Source organism: Antedon bifida, chromosome 9 (assembly GCF_963402885.1).
Source record: "Antedon bifida chromosome 9, ecAntBifi1.1, whole genome shotgun sequence".
Lineage (NCBI taxonomy): Eukaryota > Metazoa > Echinodermata > Crinoidea > Comatulida > Antedonidae > Antedon > Antedon bifida.
In genome coordinates this window covers 91,383-97,471 of record NC_136234.1, presented here as the reverse complement: position 1 = coordinate 97,471, position 6,089 = coordinate 91,383, and positions in this window count along the sequence as shown.

Sequence of the window (6,089 nt, the reverse complement as noted above, 5' to 3'; positions counted from 1 at the left end):
TTAAAGTATTTGTAGTTACTATAATATTGTCACAAATTCACCTTCTGCAATGTCGCTAGGCGAATCTAAATCTGAAGCAGCTGCAAGCGGCGATGGCGTTAATGATATGATTGCGGCATTAACTAATGTTTTAAAAGGCGTTTCGGTTCAGAAAGCTCCTCCGATTAAGTTAGTAAAATTTAAGGGTGTTCCAAGTTCTCCTGGGGACCTTACGTTAAAAGAATGGCTTGAAGATTTTCGAATTTATTGTGATCATTATTCGTTGGGCGATGATGATCGATACGATACCCTGATTAGTCATCTTGGTGGCTGTGCGAAGGATGAGGTTAAATGCAGTATGAGCATGTGTGAAAATGGGAAGAATGTGAAAGCGGCTATAAGAATTTTAGAACTCGCTTTTAAATCGGAGGATTCTGTTGCATCATATAGTTCAGCATTCTATTCTAGGCAATTGTTACCGGGTGAAACCTTGGCTGAATATAGCCTTTCTTTAATGAAATTGTACTCCCAACTTGTCGAAGCGTCTCGCCCCTCTGAGCAATCCGCTTTGAGACATCTTCAAGATACTACTTTAAAGCAGCGTTTAGTGGACGGTGTTCGTGATCCTACAGTTAAGCGTGAATTACGTCGCATTGAGCTAGCTTTTAGAGGAAAATCTTTTTTTGATATGCGCGAAGAAGTTCTTGAGTTGTATAAAATTGATATTGTTAGGACAAATCCGCGTGCACATGGCGTAGAATGTAATGAACGGCCCTCAGAACTATCAGAAGTAAAGCGAGAATTGCAAGCATTAAAGAAACAAATTAGCGAAATTCAGCGTTCCCAATTTATATCTAGTCCACCTAAGTTTAATCAAAATTCTACAGGTCCTTTAAAATGTTACAATTGCGGTAAAAATGGTCATACCAAATCTGATTGTGAAATACCTTCTGGGTTGTGTTGGTTTTGTAGAGGAAGAGGTCATTATTCATATGCATGTCCACATAAGAATCGTAGTAGTAATTCTAATACTCCGGGTATCCAACGTAGTGCTTCAGATACGCCTACTCAAGATATAATTAATACTGTTTCTAAGTCACAAGCCAATCATCCAATTCCAACTGGTAATGTTGAACGTGAAGTTCATATCCCTGTTGTTGCCACGGACAATAATGGAAATATGTCTAACGCCCAATCCTTGAAATGTTCCGATGCTGTTTTAGTAGATAAATTAGTAGCCAGAAGTCCATGTACTATCGTTAGAATAGGCTCAACTGAGTTAGGTTGTATCTTGGATACAGGGGCTGAAGCTTCAATAATTCCGTCATCGGTCTATAATAAGCAGTTAAAGTCAATTGTTGGAGAGCTGGGATCTGTTAATGGACTTTTCATGAATGTTATCGGTGTTTGTGGGGTGGAGGTTCCAATCGAAGGATATGTAGAAATTCCCATTGTTATAGGTGAACAAAAGTTAACTGGTAGCTTTTTGGTAGTTTCAGATGCTGTCACTGTAACTAATCATAGTAATGAATATCCTGTTTTGATTGGGTGTAACATTTTACGCGAATTACAAGGTTTCCATCTATTACGTGATCTTTCACAGGTAACAGCTACACATGTTGATGCTCCATGGAATAGAAAGGCTGAAATTCTTTTGCAAGTAGATGAGGATGAATCAAGTATCTTAGTTTCTTTGCAACATTCTGACGTGACTGTTCCTTGTGATTCACATTCAGACATTGTTGACGGTAGTGTAAAATCTGATATTGATGATTGTAAATTTAGTGACCACACCCAAAGTCGACTCGTATCCGTCGGTTCTGTGCGTAAGTTATATGACATTAATCACTCTTATTCTAATTCTTTTTGTGGTACCGAGTTAAATTCTGAGAGCCAGCAGTTACCGCCTGGGGTAATTATCAACGGTAACCTTGATTGTGTGGAAACTCAACTAGTGACTAACCTATTGTCCAAATATAATCATGTTTTTTCTCATAGTGCTTTTGATGTTGGAAAGTGTGATGTTATTCCTCATGTTATCAATTTAAAAGATGAAACTCCAATTAGACTACCATATCGTCGTATTCCTCCTCATTCTATATCAAGTGTTAAGTCTATGTTACAAGAAATGTTAGACCAGGGAATAATTAGGCCGTCCAAGAGCGAATTTGCAAGTCCCATTGTGTTGGTCAAAAAGAAAGACGGGTCTTTGCGCATGTGCGTTGATTATAGGAAGTTGAATTTCCAAACGTTGAAAGATTCATTTCCCCTACCACGCATTGATGAGGTTTTAGAAGTACTCACTGGGTCTTGTTATTTTTCTACCTTAGATTTATCTCATGGATTTTTCCAAATTATAATGGCAGACGAATCTATTAATAAAACTGCATTTAGGGTTCCTTGGGGACTGTATGAATTTGTTCGTATGCCGCAGGGTCTGTCTAATAGCCCGGGAACATTTCAACGTGTAATGGAATATGTATTAGGCGACATGAATTTGACTCAGATTGTGTTGTACTTGGATGACATTTTGATATTTTCTTCTTCGTTTAAACAACATTTATCTAGATTAGAAAATGTGTTGTCTAGATTGTATAAGTATGGGTTAAAGGTTAAGGGCAAGAAGTGCGATTTCTTTAAGACGGAGGTAACCTATTTGGGTCATGTTATTTCATCTGCTGGAGTTGCTGTAGACTATGGGAAAATAGAAAAGATACTGACCTGGCCAACGCCAAACAGCATTACTGAACTTAAATCATTTCTGGGACTCTCTTCATACTATCGAAAGTTTATTTGTAATTATGCCAAAATTGCTGCGCCTTTGCATTTGGTAACCCGGTTGTCTGACACACAAGCGGGGAAGGCCTACAGGTTTCGTTGGACTGAAATTGAAGAAGCTGCATTTGTTGAATTAAAAAATGCTTTAACTAAACCCCCAGTTCTTGTATATCCCAAATTTGATGAACCATTTGTTATTGAAGTAGATGCCAGTTTGAAAGGTTTAGGTGCTTGCTTGTTGCAGGACTCTAATGGTTCTCTTCATCCAATTGCTTATGCAAGTAGAAGTCTTCGTGGTGCTGAATGCCGATACCCTGATTTATCGAGTTTTAAGTTGGAGTTGTTGGGGCTAAAATGGGCAGTGGTGGATAAATTCGCTTCTTACATTCAGGGTTCAAAGGTTACCATTTTTACTGATCATAATCCTTTAGCGCATTTAAAAACTGCAAAGCTTGGCGCTACAGAAATGAGATGGGTCTCTCAGTTAGCTATGTTCGATATTGAAATCAAATATAAGCCAGGTTCTAGCAACAAATGTGCCGATACTTTAAGTCGTCGTCCGATTAGCGTGTGTACAGATTTTAAGTCAGATCTAGGAGTTATCGCTTCATGTCTTAATATATATGTTGATTCTCATCCCTCAATTAATAAGTGTAAACCATGTATTGAAATTGATCAATCATCACGTAGTATTAACAAGGCAATGTCTATTTTTCCTTCTTACTCTCATGAGCAGTTGGCAGAATGTCAGAAGAAAGATAGGGAATTGGGAGAAATCTGGAAATTATGGATGGAAAAATGGTGTCCTGGTGACCGCTACAATACAGATAATTCTAGAATGTTGGGCTGGTTGAGACAGTGGACAAGTTATAGAGAGATTTGTGGAGTTCTGTATAGAGAGATCAATGAAGATATCCATGGTAAAATTCATCAATTGTTAGTGCCTACTAATTTGCGCAATCTTTTTATAGATTTATGTCATGATAAATGGGCTCATCAAGGAGTTCAACGGACTATACAACTTCTAAAGCGTCGATGTTTCTGGCCAGGTATGAACGGTGATGTACGTACGCATATTTCCAAGTGTTTTAGTTGTGTATCTAGTAAAGTCCCTACACCAACGGTCAAACCCCCTCTTCGTCATATTCTAGCCTTTCGTCCCGAAGAGATTCTTGCTATAGATTTCTTAAAGATGGATCGTGGAAAGGGAGGCTATGAGGACATTCTTGTTATGACTGATGTGTTTAGTAAGTTTTCACTAGCGGTCCCATGTAAAGATCAGACGGCTGATACAGTGGCTCGTGTATTGAGAGATAATTGGTTTTCCCATTATGGTGTGCCAGCACGGTTACATTCGGATCAAGGTAGATCCTTTGAGGGTAAAATTATTCGAGGTATATGTAGTCTTTATGGCATGACAAAATCTCGCACTACGGCGTATTGGCCTGCAGGTAATGGGCAGTGCGAACGTTTCAACAAGACCTTATGCAGTTTATTGCGTTCTTTAAGCCCGAAAGATCGACACAAATGGCCCGAATTGCTGCAGCATATTGTGTTTATGTATAATTCCACCCCTCATACCGTTACAGGTGTAACACCGTATCTTCTTATGTTTGGTCGTGAACCATTAATTCCATTAGATCACTTTATTGGAGGTGCGGAACAAGATTGGTCTGAGGATTATTTGACTAAAGAAGCTGATTTCATGAAGAGGGCATATGAAGTGGTTTCACGTAGAATCAAATCAGCAGCAGCTAAAGAAGAGCATCGTTATAAGTCTTGTTCTCCGAAGGAAATATTAGAAATTGGTGATCGGGTTTTACTTCGCCGAAGACATTTTAATACTAGACATAAATTGGCTAATAAGTTCGAGGAGCACTCATATATTGTTGAGACTATTAACAAAGAAGCAGACGTTTTTGGTATCCGCTCTGCAGTTGGGGGTCCTTTGAATTATGTTAACCGTAGACGATTGCGATCAGATCCTAGGAGTGTGGTGGAAGAACCGGTACATTTTGATTGGAATGAGTGGTTGCCGTATGATGGTCTAGAAGCGGATGTAAACTATAAAGATGAAAGTTGTGAGTCTGAATCTGACGATGATGTTGAAAGTTTTAAGATTGTTGTAGATGTGAATTCTGATAAACAAATAGATGTTGAGCGTGATGATTCGGGAGTAATTCCAAGGCGATCATCTCGTTCTACAAAAGGTGTTCACAAAAATCGATATCGGTTACCCATGTCCACTCTTCAAAAATAAATTTGTTTGTTTCGCTCCTTTTGGGTCAAAAGGGCATCCAAGCGGGGAAATTGTAATGGATCGGAAAGCTTCCGAAGTTTCTTATACCTACATTATTGGTGGCGCAATATATTGCATTGCATTGCTATTGTTCACTACTGGTATTCGCGGGCGTATTTGCATATCAGGTGAATGATTATATCGAATAGGCTGCGTGAGCGTTGGTTCTGCAGAAGTTGTTTTAGTTGTTGTCTGAGTAAGACATGTTATATACTGTATTTCTTTTAAGTGTGGATTCTCGCCAATACTGTGAGTAGATAATTATTTTCTATACAACCATAATGTTTTACAGTATTACTCCATGTGCATAACCGAGTTAAGTTGTTATCGTTCATTATTTGTAACGACAATGAATTCACTGTTTATAATTTCTCTTTGATATACAGCTTTGTCTTATTAGATAGCATACATGTTGAAGTTAGTTGTATCACATACCATGTTGAAGTTAGTTGTATCACATACCATGTTGAAGTTAATTGGATAACTTACCAGGTTGATGTGATTAGTAGTATGAAATTGGTGTATTGGATCCAGGTATAAGTTCGTTAAATGTTATATACAGTAATACTAATGTTATATACAGTAATACTAATTGATAATTAGTGAAGTGACCATATTATAGTAAGCTTGCTTGTGATTGTTTTTATTGTTGAATTATATTACACTGCTGGAAAAATAATAATTATGACGTTGTTTTATACAGGGTTTGTTCCTGTTTAGAGAAATAAATGATACAGAGTAAATGCAGCCTCATCTTGCGTATTGTTTTGTTGCATGGGATACATGGCTTCACAAACCAAACCTTAATGGTCTAAACCTAGCAAATCAATATTAAGGATTCCCGAACCACGACATTAGCATCATGCATAATGTATACTCGTGGTTTGAAATCTTTGTTTACTTTCGCTCGCGACGATTTTCCAGACGAAATGTAATTAATTAATTTAGCTTTTAATTACGTAAAATTGTTGTTTTTGACTCAAATTTTCGACTTAAAGTGAATAACTTTAATATTACTTTGATATGGCCAATT